The following is a 14,897-nucleotide window of genomic DNA, read 5'->3' as shown; positions in this document are numbered from 1 at the left end:
ACCTGCCCAGCAATGTGGGATCCCCTGACCAGCCTCCCCACCTGCCCAGCAGTATGAGAGCCCCGGCCAGCCTCCCCACCTGTCCAGCAATGTGGGACCCCCAGCCAGCCTCCCCACCTGCCCAGCAATGTGGGACCCACCGGCCAGCCTTCCCACCTGCCCAGCAATGTGGGACCCCCCCCGGCCAGCCTTCCCACTTGCCCAGCAATGTGGAACCCACCAGCCAGCCTTCCCACCTGCCCAGCAATGTGGGACCCACACCCGGCCTCCAGGGCCCACCACGTCCTCTCCCAGGACTCTACTGACACCCTCCTGCACATGCTTTCCAATGCTCCTGTTCCCCTCTCCCCTCCATCTGTGATCCTCCATGTGGGAGGCAGATGAGTGCCATGTGGGGAACTGGCAGAGCTCCCACTCAGCAGAACAGAGGTATCCTGGTGTCTTCCCGCCTGTGGAGTTCACACACTCAGGTCAGGGTTCCTCCACAGAATTTTATACCACACTGGCCTTTAAATAACAGACACACTTGGCAGCACACAGCTGGTAAGCAGAAATATGAACATTCAGCAATCAGCCACCTTCCAAAACACAAAGTTCACAGACGACGAACAGTTAAGTCCCAAGATGACTGGAATTTAGTTTTAAAAGTGGAGTGAGACAAATAAAATGCAGATAATGAGGAAATGGAGGAGAAATGTACCTGTGGAGACTGACATAAAAACTTGCTTGAACAGGCCGAGTAACCTGACGGCTGCTGAAGCAGGTGCTGTGGCGAGGACGCGTGGCACCTGTGACGCGTGTGACACACGAGCTGTCTTGGCTTTGGTTCTGGGGTAACGCCCATCATCGTGCTTACTGCCACCACCGTTCTCTTTGCCCTGTTTTTAGGAACTTCGACCAATGGAGCTTGCAGACGAGGGGAAGCTGCAGGAGCCCCTCCTGCTCCTCCCGCCTCCCTGGTGTGCGGCCACTTCCTTTTCTCTGCAAGGTGCCAGTGTTATGGGATCTGTGGGGTGTTGTTTTTCTGGCCAGAAGTCTCTGTGGCTGGTGGCACCTTTGCCTGAGTTTTGCTCAGGCTGGGCCTGTCAGGCTGCATTTGGGTACCACCCTACCAGCCTGGGTACCACGCCTGCCAATGGTGATTAAGGTGAGTCAGGCATGGGGCATGGGGTCCAGCCACTGCACACGGGCATGCTGGCTGCTGCACCAGGGCGGGCAGCTCCAGGGGCCAGCACAGGTGCCTGCTCTCTGTGAGGCTGTGGCTGGACCAGGCACACTGCAGGCAGCTTCCACATCTAACACTGAGGGACATGGACATGCCAGGAACCGCAGAGCCCCAAAGATGGAGTCACAGGCCTGGCTCAGGGAGCTCCCAGGTCCGGGCTCCCCAAAGGGCTGCAGCTGTTCTCTCCTTCTCTTTACCCGCACCAGGGTGAGCAAGGGGCATGTCTCAGGCCTGTTTGTTATAGCTCACGTAGCCCCACATCTGACACATCCTGAGTTCCTGCTCTGTGACCAGGAAGAATGAGGTATGCAGACAAGTGGAGGGTGAGCAAGATGAAGAGGAGCTTTATGGAGCAATAGAACATGTTGCTCAGTCTCCCACAGGGGGCAGCCCCTTTCTGCACAAGGGTGTCCCCATGAGTGTTCATCTCCTAGCAAAGAGGAGGCTCTGGAGTGGGTGGCTCCTTTCTGCAGGCCAGTCATCCCATTGTCTCTATGGCCCTCAGCAGAGAGGAGGCCCTCGAGAGGGTAGCTCTTCTTTGCAGCTGGTCATCCCCATGTTGGTGCAGCTCTGGCTGAGCCCGGGATATTTATGGGCCTCAGAGGGGAGGAAGTGCATGCTGATTGGTCCATGGGTGGCCATGGGCAGGCCTAGAAAAGGCACCACAAGTTCCCACTCTGATGTGCAGGACTTGCAGCCCAGCCCCCAGGCCCTCCCTGGCCTCACCAGAGACCTGCCCCCTCCCACTCAGGAATCTCTGCCTCCTGCTGCCATTCATGGCACCCAGGCTGTTGGCACCTGCAGGCCAGTGCCGAGCTGCCTCAGCCCTCTCCTGGCTTCCCTCCCATGCTTGTTGGTGCCCAAAGTCCAGAGGGGGCTGAGGTGGCAGGGGGCTGGTGTGAGCAGTGCCCTGCATGTGCCCACCTGTGCTGGGCTGTGACAGAACTCAGGCTTGGCCCTCACTTTGCTCCAAGATTAGAATAGGTGTCAACAGTGGGGAGAAACCAGGCAGCAGGAGAGGGCATTTCCTACAAGGTGAGGATCTTCTTCCTGGGTCCCCAAGAGTGCAGGGATGCCTGGGTCTATGGCCGAGGTCTGGGCAGCTGCAGCTGCTCCCAGGATGGGGGTCCTGCCTGCTTCGTGGAGCAGCAGGCCCAGGTCATGCCTCCCTGCTGGAGCCAGTGTGACAGCAGTGGCCAATCCAGATGGCTCACCACTGCCATCACTGGCTGAAATCCGAAAGCGACAGTGTCTTGGCTCTGCCGGCTTTTGTACCAGGGAATACCTTTTGGTGCTGCACACAACGCCAATTCCCTTCTCCTCTAAGAAAACAAAAGCATCCTGGCTGGAGCCCTCAGAGGTCAGTGCTTGGTGGCTGTGGGCTCGTCCCCTCTGGCTCTGGTCCCCAACTCCAAGCTCGCTGGGCTCCTCCTACGGGCACTGGCACTAGAAGGAAGTGGCTCCCATCATGGAGCAGTGGGTGGTGGTGGAGCTGCACGGACTCTGCTTCCCTATGCAATTCTTTCATTTTCCTTGGAGACTTCACTTACATTTTTTAGGGCTTGGGAAACTGAGTGAGTGTTTTAACTGACTGAACTAGGAAAGTATTATGCACTAGAATCAATACACTCCAGGCTGGATGCTGTCCTGATGCCCTCCTTCAGGTAGGAACGTCAGCCTCTTCTGGGGTGATAAGCTGGGATGAGAAACACATCTGTAGACAGGGAGAGGAAAGCACGTGCCTCCTGGGAGGTGTCCATATGCACATGCCGTAGGTAGCTGAATGTCTCAGGAATGTTGTGAAGCTGCAAATGATCCCATCAGCTTTGAACGAAGGTGTGAATGATGCAGAAATCCCAGGGACTCAATGGCTTTTAGCTCCCGCACAAATTAGTTCTTGGAGAGTGAAAATTGGCAGTGGCAGGAAATTGTAATACAAATCATCAGAAAAAACTGGTCCACTGTGACATCCGAACACCTCACAAATATTAATTCCAGAAGCTCCCAATTTCACAGTGGGGCCACAGAGACATCACAGCAAGGAACACAGCTGAGGTCAGAGGTGCTGGCTGGGCCTGGCGCTGCAGCCACACAGAGCTTGGGAATGAAAGTGGGGCTTCAGGCTGCCCCAGGACCTTCTGGGACCATGCCTCATCATGACTATTTTTAGCACAGCCACCTTTAGGCACTTGTGAGACCAGAAACTGGGGACCACTCCTGTGTGTCTGAGAAGCTTGACCAAGAGCAGGGTCAGGAGGGAGCGGGGCAGGGAAGCGGCACAGCTCAGAGCCCCCGGGCTTCTGACCTGGCTTGGTCTGGTGCTTTGATGGTGCCCACTGCACCCTGAGACCCATGGCCTGGCCTTCGGGGGGCAGAGGAGGCACCAGGGCAGCATGCTGGGAGCTCTTGCTCAGCCGAGTGGTCCCTGCCGCCAGGCTCTGCACGCAACAGGCCACGGGGAGAGCATGGCCACTGCCACTGGGCTCAGCAGACAAGTGCCAACTGGATTTTTTCATCAGAATATTAAGAAAATGCTTCGCCAGCTGAGGAGTCTTGGGGAGTTAAACATGCGCTCTATGAGCCTGGCCCTCTCCTCTCGATCGCAGAGGGGGAATCTGCCCTGGGCCCCTGAGCCCTGCTGGTGAGCAGAGGACAATCCACGGGCCTCCTGGTGACTCTCTTGGAGGAAGGTTGTTTCTGCTGAATTCATTACCCACGAGGTTGCCCTTTAAAGATGGCACTGGGTCAAGGATCCCGCTTCCAAGGCTTTGGAGAGCTCCTCCTTCCTGATTGAATATTTGATTTTGTGTCAACATATTCTTTTGAAATTAACAGTAAAGTCTTTTTTCTTTTTAAGAGAAAGGGCCTTGCTCTGTCACCCAGGCTGGAGTGCAGCAGCCCGATCTCAGCTCACTGCAACCTCCGCCTCCCGGGTTCAAACGATTTTCCTGCCTCAGCCTCCCAAGTAGCTGGGACTGCAGGTGTGCACCACCATGCCTGGCTAATTTTTGTATTTTTATAGAGATGGGTTTTCGCCATGTTGGCCAGGCTGGTCTCCAACTCCTGACTTCAGGTGATCCACTTGCCTCGGCCTCCCGAAGTGCTGGGATTACAGGAGTGAGCCACTGCACCTGGCCAGCGAAGTCATTTTGTTTGTGATATGGGGTCATTTGGAACCTCCGGGAGATGCCGGGAGCCATCCTGGGAGGGCTAAGGGAGGCTGCAGGCTGTGGAGGCGGGCGGGCGCTGACTCCTGTGAGGAATGGCAACTGCTCCTCCTACGGAGATTTCCCGTGCCTGGCAAACCTCTGTTTGGATTCTCTTACTTTTTATGAGATGTTCGAGAGCCAATGGGACAATGGCATCCAGTTCCTGGGTTCCCTAAAGGGCAGTTTCCTTGACACTCGAGGCCTGGGGAGGGGCCTTCACCTTCTAAGAAGCAAAGGGAGGTAGGTGGCCTGGGGCCTCTCCAGGCCAACCCCAGGCTGGAGGGGAAGCCAGGGGCTTCCCGTGCAATCAGCCCTGGCCTGTGCTCCTGGAACTGAGGCTGCTCCCTCCTGTTCTCAAACGAAACATCACCCCTCCCTGGGGAGGCAAAGAGCACAATGGCAGGACCACAGGACGGGAATCTACAACAACCTGGGCTCATGTTTCCGTAGAGAACGGGTGTGCTCTTCAAAACCGTAGTCTGAGAATTTACTGAGAGGCCAGGAGAATGTGGGAACTCACGTAGCGTCCTCCTTCACCGGGCCCTCTAACTGAGTTAACCTCAGAGGGTAAAATTAACCCACTGTGCACGTTCCTTTCCTGACCCCCTACTGTGTTTACCATGCATTAGCGCCTCATTCAAGAATATTTCAGGTCAGGTGCAGGGGCTCACATTTGTAATCCCAGCACTTTGGGAGGCTGAGGCAGGTGGATCACCTGAGTTCAGGAGTTTGAGACCAGCCTGGCCAACATGGTGAAACCCTGTCTCTACCAAAAATACAAAAAATTGGCCAGGCATGGTGGTGTATGCATGTAATCCCAGCTACTGGGGAGGCTGAGGCAGGAGAATCACTTGAACCAGGGAGGCGGAGGTTGCACTCCAGCCTGGGTGACAAGAGTGAAACTCAGTCTCAAAATAAAAAATTAAAAAGAAATGAAAAAAAAGAATATTTCTAATTTATCAGATGTTCCATATTTTCACAGATTAAATCCTCTTCTCTCATCGTGGACCCAGTGGCCATCTGGGCCACCCACAGAGCAGGGACGACCTTCCCATGTGAGGCTAAAGAAACTAAGGCTCAGAAGGATGGAACGATTCATGTGGCCAAGCCCTTGTGGTCCCCAGGGGAACATGGGGTTCGAATCCCAGCCCCACTGCTTGGTTGCGGCAGCCCTGGGTAAACTGCTTGGTGTTGGGAGGTGTTGAATTTGTCATTAGAACGCGGGCTGATCACACACACCTCACAGGGCTGTTGTGATAAACAGCACGCGGTAAGCAGTGAGGAGCAGGGCTGGGAGGACGGTGGACCAGACAGGTTGGCCGAGCTGGCAAAGAAGGTTCATGCTGCCCCGCAGCAGCTGAGCGTGTGGAGCGATTGTCACAGGTGCCAGCAGGAGAGACTCACCTCACCGTTGCTTCCTGATTACTACTTGGGCAAAGAGCCTTGGAATGGCCAGGCTGAGTGCGTTAGAGGACGTGGCAGCACTGCCATTAATCATGACCTAGAACCTCCTGTGCCCCACCTGGCTGCATCTGAGGAAAGCGTGTGAAGACGCCTCTGCCTGGAGCACCATCTTGCTACACGCACCCGGGAGGGTGGTGATTCCCCAGGCCTCCCGGCCTGCTGTCCCTGCTCAGGAAGCTGCTCTGCAGGGCCAGGAATCTGCCTCCCACCAGTCCACGGGCTCCACGGAGCTGCTGTGTGGAGGACACGTGAGGCCATCTGTGGAAGCCACTGCTGACTCCTGGAACTCGGCAATGGGGCTCCTTCCCCAGGGGCCTCTTGGGCTCGCCAACTGCCTCTGCTTCCTGTGGGTTATGCTCAGTCAGTTATGCCAGCGGGAGGCCCTGTTCTTCACGTTGACCGTGCGACCTGTGGAGATTGGAGCCAGCATCTTGCTCCTGGGGGTTCTGGGCTCTGACTCCTCAGAGGGAATGTGTTCTGGAATGTGCTCCTCCCACATGTCCCGCCACTGGCACCAGCGCCCATGTGCTCCTGCTCAATTTCACGGTGTCCATCAAGGTCTGATGGCTGGAAGGGCACATCCTGGGGCTGCTGTCCTTCAGCATCGGCTTCAATGCCACTTATGGGTTCCAGTCTATCCCACACAGAAAGGAGTTTGAACTCGTCATGGTTGAGGCAAAGGAATTCATTATCAGACCATGTTTATTTCAGTATTCTGAGAAGCTACATGGGCTTGATTCTTTGCAGACCGGGAACGTGAAGATGAGCAATGGCAGGATGACGGAACAGACAGAACACACGCCCTGGAGAGGGGAGTCCTTCTCCCACACATCCCACAGTGGAATGATGGCACAGACGGAACACACGCCCTGGAGAGGCGAGTCCTCCTCCTCCCACACATCCCACAGTGGGATAACGGAACACATGCCCTGGAGAGGGGAGTCCTCCTCCCACACATCCCACAGCGGGATGACGGAACACACACCCGGGAGAGGGGAGTCCTCCTTCTCCCACATGTCCCACAGTGGGATGACGGAACAGACGGAACACACGCCCTGGAGAGGGGATTCCTCCTCCTCCCACATGTCCCACAGCTGGATGACGGAACACACACCCTGGAGAGGGGAGTCCTCCTCCTTCCACACATCCCACAGCGGGATGACAGAACACATGCCCTAGAGAGGGGAGTCCTCCTCCCACACATCCCACAGTGGGATGACGGAACACACACCCGGGAGAGGGGAGTCCTCCTCCTTCCACACGTCCCACAGCGGGATGATGGAACACACGCCCTAGAGAGGGGAGTCCTCCTCCCACACATCCCACAGCTGGATGACGGAACACACACCCTGGAGAGGGGAGTCCTCCTCCTCCCACACGTCCCACAGCTGGATGACAGAACACACACCCTGGAGAGGGGAGTCCTCCTCCTTCCACACGTCCCACAGCTGGATGACGGAACACATGCCCTGGAGAGGGGAGTCCTCCTCCTACATGCCCCACAGTGGGATGATGGAACATGCACTCTGGAGAGGGGAGTCCTCCTCCTCCCACATGTTCCCACAGCAGGATGATGGAACAGACAAAACACACACCCTGGAGAGGAGAGTCCTCCTCCCACATGCCCCACAGTGGGATGATGGAACCCACCCCCTAGAGAGGAGAGTCCTCCTCCTCCCACACCCTCCATCCTCAGTCAGCAGGTAGACATTCTGCTTTCAATGATGCCTTTGGGAAACACTCAGCTCAAACTATAAAGATCATCAAATGTTTAGGAGTCAGTGCTGTTCAGGGCTTCTGCACCTCAGCATACAATGCCGACTCTGGACAAGCTGGGATGGGCTGGGGCTCCTATCCAGAAGGCCCTGCTGTGTCCAAAGCTGGTCAGGAAAACAAGGTCCGCCCTGCTCACCACTCGGGAAGCGTGCTGCCCACTGCTGACCAGAAACAGAGCTCGAGGCTGGTGTCTGGCTTCCATACTGGACACGCCAAAAGCAGGTCCCAGAGGAGCAGCAGTGAGTGGCCCAATGCCACGGTCTCGAGGCTGGGTTTTGTGTCTTCTCATGTCTTAAACTGTGTCACTGGCATCCCCCTCAGATCTCTCAGAGAGTCGCCCCACAATGGGATCGGAGGTGTGCTGGGCAGGTGACTGGGACAGGTGGATGAGAAGGGCCTGAAGCCCCGGGGATTCCTGCACCCGAGGCGATTTTAACCCACACTAGTCTTACCCGTGCGTCTGTGTAGAAGGAACTCCACAGGCAGGACTGTGCAGGGAGCAGATGCTGGAGGTGTGTGGGCTGCCATGGCGGGCAGCGTCCACCCACTCACTGAGCTGGCTTGGAGGCACCAGGTCCCAGGACTGAGCTGTGCCCCCTCCCCGTCATGCTGGAGTCCCAGCCCTGAAAACAGGGTCTTTACAGAGGAAGGGAGCGGGGGTCATGTGGGCGGCCAGAATGCAGTATGACCTGTGTATGACTAGGAAGGAGCCTGGACCCCGACACGTGGAGGGAGAGCGTCCGTGTGAAGGCGGAGATGGCTCTGGAGAAGCCAGCCTTGCTCACTCCCTGACCTCCACTTCGGGCCTCCAGAACGGGAGACAGCTGGCTTCAGCCACTTACACCACCCGCCCCAACGCTCTTTCTCTGCAGCCCTCCCGCCTGAGCAGCTTCCTGTGCCCTGGCTTGGTTCCCTGAGCAGCACCCAGAGCAGCACCCGCCCAGAGCAGCCTGCAGTCATGGAGCGCAGGCAACCCAGAGGCCAGCTCCAGACAGAGTGAGGTGTGACTGCGTGTGCTGGTGGCGACTTTCTGGCAGGAATGAGAACGGTTTTCCACAATAGGAGCACAGGTATCAGCCAGGCAGGGCTGCACCATATGCACAGCCCACTGAGAGGCCATCCATGATTTCAACAGCTGTGATGATGAATCTCATCTGTGCGAGCAGAAACCAGGAGCGTGGCGCCCTATCACCAGGACACACATCACTGGGGGTGGGGGCGGCTCACACGCTTTATCACCAGGACACATGACATCACTGGGGGTGGGGGCGGCTCACACGCTTTATCACCAGGACACATGACATCACTGGGGGTGGGGGGCGGCTCATACGGTTTATCACCAGGACACACATCACTGGGGGTCGGGGGGGCTCACACGCTTTATCACCAGGACACACATCACTGGGGGTGGGGGGGCGGCTCACATGCTTTATCACCAGGACATACATCACTGGGGGTGGGGGGGTGGCTCACATGCTTTATCACGAGGACACATGACATCACTGGGGGTGGGGGGAGCTCACAGGCTTTATCACCAGGACACACGACATCACTGGGGGCGGGGGGGCGGCTCACACGCTTTATCACCAGGACACACATCACTGGGGGTGGGGGGGCAGCTCACACGCTTTATCACGAGGACACATGACATCACTGGGGGTGGGGGGGGGCTCACAGGCTTTATCACCAGGACACACGACATCACTGGGGGTGGGGGCGGCTCACACGCTTTATCACCAGGACACACACCACTGGGGGTGGGGGCGGCTCACACACTTTATCATGAGGACACATGACATCACTGGGGGTGGGGGTGGCTCACACGCTTTATCACCAGGACACATAGTATTGCCAGAACAGCTCTGGCTCGTGGCTGCAGTGCCTGAGATTAACCCGTTTCGTGGAGTGCGGGGGCAGAGGCTGCACCTGTGATTGACGGTCTTGGGCTGGAGGGGAGCTGCAGGTAGCAGTGACTGCTGACCCTGCAGCAAGGGGCACAGAGCCCTCCCAGGGAGGTGCTGGAGTGAAGCTGGGAAAGGCTCCAGGCGCACCCCCGGCCAGGGCAGAGCCCCACGCCCCCCACGCCAGCTGAAGGCCCCGCCTCCCATGGCTCTGTGATGACACCGCAGCCCCAGAGGGCTGATCTCGCTGACAAGGAAAGTCCCTGAGAAGGGGCCTGGGTGCTTCCAGCCTGGGAATTGGGTGCCGTCAGGCTGGGTGGCCGAGGGAGGAGGCAGGGGGAGCCCTGGGGCTGGACGAGGCAGCGCCCACCGCATCCCGAGGGACAGGCCCAGCCCCAGCTTCCAGTCCCCCCTCTGCATCAGCGGCACAGCATCCCGTGGTTCTTTTGGGTCCAGAACTCGTCCATAAATACAGGTCTAGGGCTTGGATAAGAAGTGACTGTCCCAGGCGACTCCATGCGTCTCCTGTTCCCACTGTAAGGTCAGCAGGTGACCTTGCTTCCAGTGCTGTGCTCCTCACAGAAACGAAACAAAAAGTTAGGCTCTCCATGCGACTGTTATGGCGGAGATGACCACGTGGAGACACAGGCCAGGAAGCGGGTCTGAGTGGACCCCACACCACAAAGCCTCAGCGTGTGCACCTCCTGCGGCTGCTGCCAGCGGCGTCCGCAGCACCGGGGCCTAAATCAACACGAGGGCGTCATCTCGGCTCTGGACAGCAGGCGTCCAGGGCACACCCTAGGGTGCAGGCAGAGCTGGCTCCTCACACAGCCGCAGGGCGAATCTGTCTTTTGCCTCTTCCAGCAGAAGGCCGCCGCGTTCCTTCCCCGTTCTCCAGCCAGCACCGCGGGCAGAGGCTCCCACAGCCAGCCCTCCATGCCTAGCTGCCTCCCTCTCCCACACACAGGGGCTCTCGCCCCGACACTGGCCTGCCTGGACCTGCAGGAATCGCCTCCCTAATCCAGCATCAGTTGATGAGCAGACCTGGTTCTACAGCAGCCTGAACTGCCATTTGTCACATAAGCCTGAGACCGCAGGGGTCCTGAGGGCATTGGGGGCTATTGTCCTGCGGCCCCACACAATGTGCCGAGACCCAGGGTCTCTTGCCAAGAGCGGATCTCAGCACTGCCATCCAGGCTTCCCCAGCCCCTTGCAGACACATGGTTGGGCGACCCTCCCTGTCACAATGGTGACCCTAACTGGGAGCTCACAGAGGTGGCCCTCATATTCTTACTGGTGAAAGACCACAAGCAACTGGATGCCTTTGAAAGCCTCGTACTGCTAAGAGCATATCTGCTCAGCAGGCCAATCAGAGTACAGGGAGCCATGACAGAGGTGGGAGGAGGAAAAATGGGGACAGGGAGGATGGGGAAGATGGGAGGAGGGGGAGGACAGGGGAGGAGGAGAACAGGGAGGATGGGGAAGATGGGAGGAGGGGGAGGATGGGGGAGGAGGAGAACAGGGAGGATGGGGAAGATGGGAGGAGGGGGAGGACGGGGGAGGAGGAGGACAGGGAGGATGGGGAAGATGGGAGGAGGAGGACAGGGGAGGAGGAGGACAGGGAGGATGGGGAAGATGGGAGGAGGGGGAGGACAGGGGAGGAGGAGGACAGGGACGTTGGGGAAGGTGGGAGGAGGGGGAAGAGGAGGACAGGGAGGATGGGGAAGATGGGAGGAGGGGGAGGACAGGGGAGGAGAACAGGGAGGATGGGGAAGATGGGAGGAGGGGGAAGAGGAGGACAGGGAGGATGGGGAAGATGGGAGGAGGGGGAGGACAGGGGAGGAGAACAGGGAGGATGGGGAAGATGGGAGGAGGGGGAAGAGGAGGACAGGGAGGATGGGGAAGATGGGAGGAGGGGGAAGAGGAGGACAGGGAGGATGGGGAAGATGGGGGAGGAGGATGGAGAAGATGGGAGGAGGGGGAGGACGGGCAGAACAGGGGAGGAGGAGGACAGGGAGGATGGGGAAGATAGGAGGAAAGGGGATGGGGAGGAAGGAGAGGACAGGGGAGGAGGAAGACAGGGGAGGACTGGGGCAGGGCTCAGTGGCAGGGTTTGAGATCTGTGGGCCGTGGCAAGGCCGCAGAACAGGCTGGTCGTGCTCCTGCAGCATTGTGGAGATCTGGACACTTGGATCCCTGGGAAGCGGGGGTTCTGGAAGGGGGAGTTCCACAAGCGGGCAGGTGAGTCTCTCGTGGGTTTGCAGAGTTCCCCACAGACTCCCGCATGGAGTGCCTGTGAGTGTCTGGAATGGGAAGGTGGTCACTACAAGAATAGCTTTATTAGGAACCACTCATCTCAGGAAAATAAGTTGGGGGCAGCTGTTTTAAAATTAAAAAGATGAAAGGGACACAAAACTCAAAATGCAATGATGAGTCTTAACTGCACCCCATGGAAAAAACAAAAAGGACGACAATTGACCCCGCTGAGGAGAAAATGGTGGGCGTCCCGGGACAGTGTGGCTGTGACACCCCTGTGTGGACCCCCTGACCTCTGGGACCTCGGAATGTGGCCATGTTTGGAGACAGGTTCTCTGGAGAGGCCAGGGAGTGAAGGTGAGGTCCTGACGGTGGCCCTTGTGTGCTGGTGCTGCTGTCCCTAAACAAAGGGGACCCCAGTCACAGACAGCGCCAGCAAGCTCCGGGAAAGCCTCGGACACGGCCAGCCCTGGGGCCTCCAAACAGTGGGGAAACGCACTCTGTGCTTTCAGCTGCTCCTCTGCAGTCTCCAAAGCCTAGGCAGACTGGCACAGGTGGGCGTCCGAGGGCACTGAGGGGCTGTCTCGCTCGTCTTAGTTGTAATGGGGCTGTGGCTACCTAGGAGAAAGAAGCCCTTGCATTTAGGACCCGCAGGCAGGCTGGAGCGTTTGGACCTTATGACTTACTTGAAGTAGCGCAGTCAGAAAATCAGGGCGGTGCTTGCAGGTGACGCGAATACAGCCAGCACTGGGGGTCTGGCCGGGGTGGGCGGCGGGGGTGCAGGTGACGCCACGCTACCCCTCCCACTTGAGTGTTTAAAACTCTCGAAATAAAAAGTGCAGGAGAAGTCATGCGGAGCCAGGCACACTTCTGCTCTGTAGAGTCCTGCAGGAGCAGCGTGCATGGGCTGCGGCTGGGTCTGCACTGCGGGGTGCGGGTGGCACACGCCTTCCTGGGAGCTGCTGAGGAAGCCTGGGCCCCTCACCTCCTCCAGCCCCGGCTCCATCCCCGTGTGAATCCAGGGCTATTTCGAGGATGGAAAGGAGGCGCTTAGCCCTGTGCCTCACACGGAAACGTCTGATGAGCCTTTGCCAAAGCACTCAGGCCTGGGAAGGCCGCAGGGGTCACCGCACTGCATGGCCAGGCTGTGGAACCACCTTGGCCTTGAGCGACGGGCTGGAAGGAGCCGTGGTGGATCCTCGTGGCAGGGGAGGATGGGCTGTGGAATGTGTTTTTATCAATGACTTGACTATGTGAAACCATGTTTATAAAACGAGCAGATGGCGCAGAGCTGAGAGGGAGGTGACGCGGTGGCTCAGGAGCCACAGAGCTGAGAGGGAGGTGACGCGGTGGCTCAGGAGCCACAGAGCTGAGAGGTAGGTGACGCGGTGGCTCAGGAGCCACAGCTCTGGAAGTGGAACAAGCATCAGTGACGGGAGACGAACACAGGGCTTGGCTCTGTTCACAACTCTCGACCGTCACTAACGGCGGCGCGGGGGCCTGGGCTGCACGGAGACCGTGAGGAAGAGGCCCTGCCTGTTAGTGAGTTCAGCCTCAGAATCAGCAGCACTGAGACACGCGCGTGGCAGGCTGGACATGATTTTCAGTGGGAAAGGGCGGAGGTCCGATCCAGGGAGAAGCACAGGGCCTGGGGCCCCTCTGGTCACAGGCAACGGCATACCCAGAAGGGTGGGCCCCGCTGCTGTCACCTGGAAGGCCGGGCTCACCCCACAGTCTTGGAGACCCTCCCCACACGACGATTCTGTAAGCAGAATCAGAAGGACATGAGAAGGATGGGCCACCGCGCCACAGCAGGCCAGACATCTCATGAACCTCTTGGTTCAGCTCTCAGAAAGACAGCAAAGAGCATGGAAAATCTGAGCTTGGAGCAGCTGAACTGCGTGGAATGTCACTGTGCCTTCTAACCAAGAAACCCACCGGCGCTGTTTATTAGCACCAGACGGCCCGAATAGTTCACGGAAGGTGCGCTTGCCCCGGTAGTTCAGAAACGATGCTTTTAGAGGACCTTTCCGTTAGAGAAGGGCCTAACGAGAAGACTCTGTACATCTCTTCCCCGAAAAAGAATCCGCAGTTCCAGCAGAATGGCTGCCTGGAACGGCTTCTGCCTGTGAGGTAGCAAAGAAAAAGGCCCACCTGGGATTTGCTGGGATATTTTCTTTCCAACACCAATGAACTGACAGCCTTCCCAAATCCGAGGGGCAGAGTCAGCTGGCGCTGAGATCAAAAGGGGTGGAGGGAAGGCGGCCAGGTGGGGAGTCTCCCCTGCGGCTTTCTTTGCGAGGTGACATATGCACCCAGAACCTTTTTCTACAGAAGGAAAAAGAAAGCCCGTGCGTAATCATCAAAGTTAGAGAATCACCCAGGTATTGACCTTTATAAGCAAATCATGGCCAGGTGCGGTGGCTCACGCCTGTAATCCTAGCACTTTGGGAAGCCGAGGCAGGTCGATCATCTGAGGTTGGAAGTTTGATTCCAGCCTTACCAATGTGGAGAAATCCCATCTCTACTAAAATTATAAAAAATTAGCTGGGCGTGGTGGTGCATTCCTGTAATCCCAGCTACTCAGGAGGCTGAGGCAGAAGAATTGCCTGAACCCAGGAGGCGGAGGTTGCGGTGAGCTGAGATCGCGCCATTGCACTCCAGCCTGGGTAACAAGAGCGAAACTCTGTCTCAAAAAAAACAAAAAAAAATAAATTGTTTTCTGAGTATTGTAAGGAAAGCTGTGCTTAGCCAGAGTACTGTGGTTTTAAATGCTTCTGCAGGAGTTTGAAATGTATGTGGATTTTTCCAACACACATGCACAATCTCAGGTGAGCCCATGGCAGCCTATGAGGCCGGCACCTGGGGGGCTGGGTTTCAGCTCTGATGGGCTGTACTCTAAACCCCAAAGTTCTCGTCTGCCAAGTGAAGGGGTTTCTTGTGAGAACCAGAGGTGGCACATTCATGGGCATGGGGGACGCTGGCTCACGACGCCCCAGCAATGCCACTTACGCAGCTGCAGCTCAGGGCCAGCCTGGTGACCCCAACTCCTGGGAACGGTATTCG

At 57.6% G+C, this 14,897-nt stretch overlaps 1 protein-coding gene across 16 annotated transcripts in view; it reads right to left on the bottom strand.

Moving 5' to 3' along the window:
- The window catches only part of PTPRN2 (protein tyrosine phosphatase receptor type N2), a 1,018,236-nt gene that overhangs the window by 65,588 nt on the left and 937,751 nt on the right, over positions 1 to 14,897 (bottom strand). The window lies entirely within an intron of this gene.

The sequence above is a fragment of the Callithrix jacchus genome, chromosome 11 (assembly GCF_049354715.1).
Source record: "Callithrix jacchus isolate 240 chromosome 11, calJac240_pri, whole genome shotgun sequence".
Classification (NCBI taxonomy): Eukaryota; Metazoa; Chordata; class Mammalia; order Primates; family Cebidae; genus Callithrix; species Callithrix jacchus.
The sequence above is the reverse complement of the archived record's forward strand: the minus strand, read 5'-3'. Positions and strand labels throughout refer to the sequence as shown.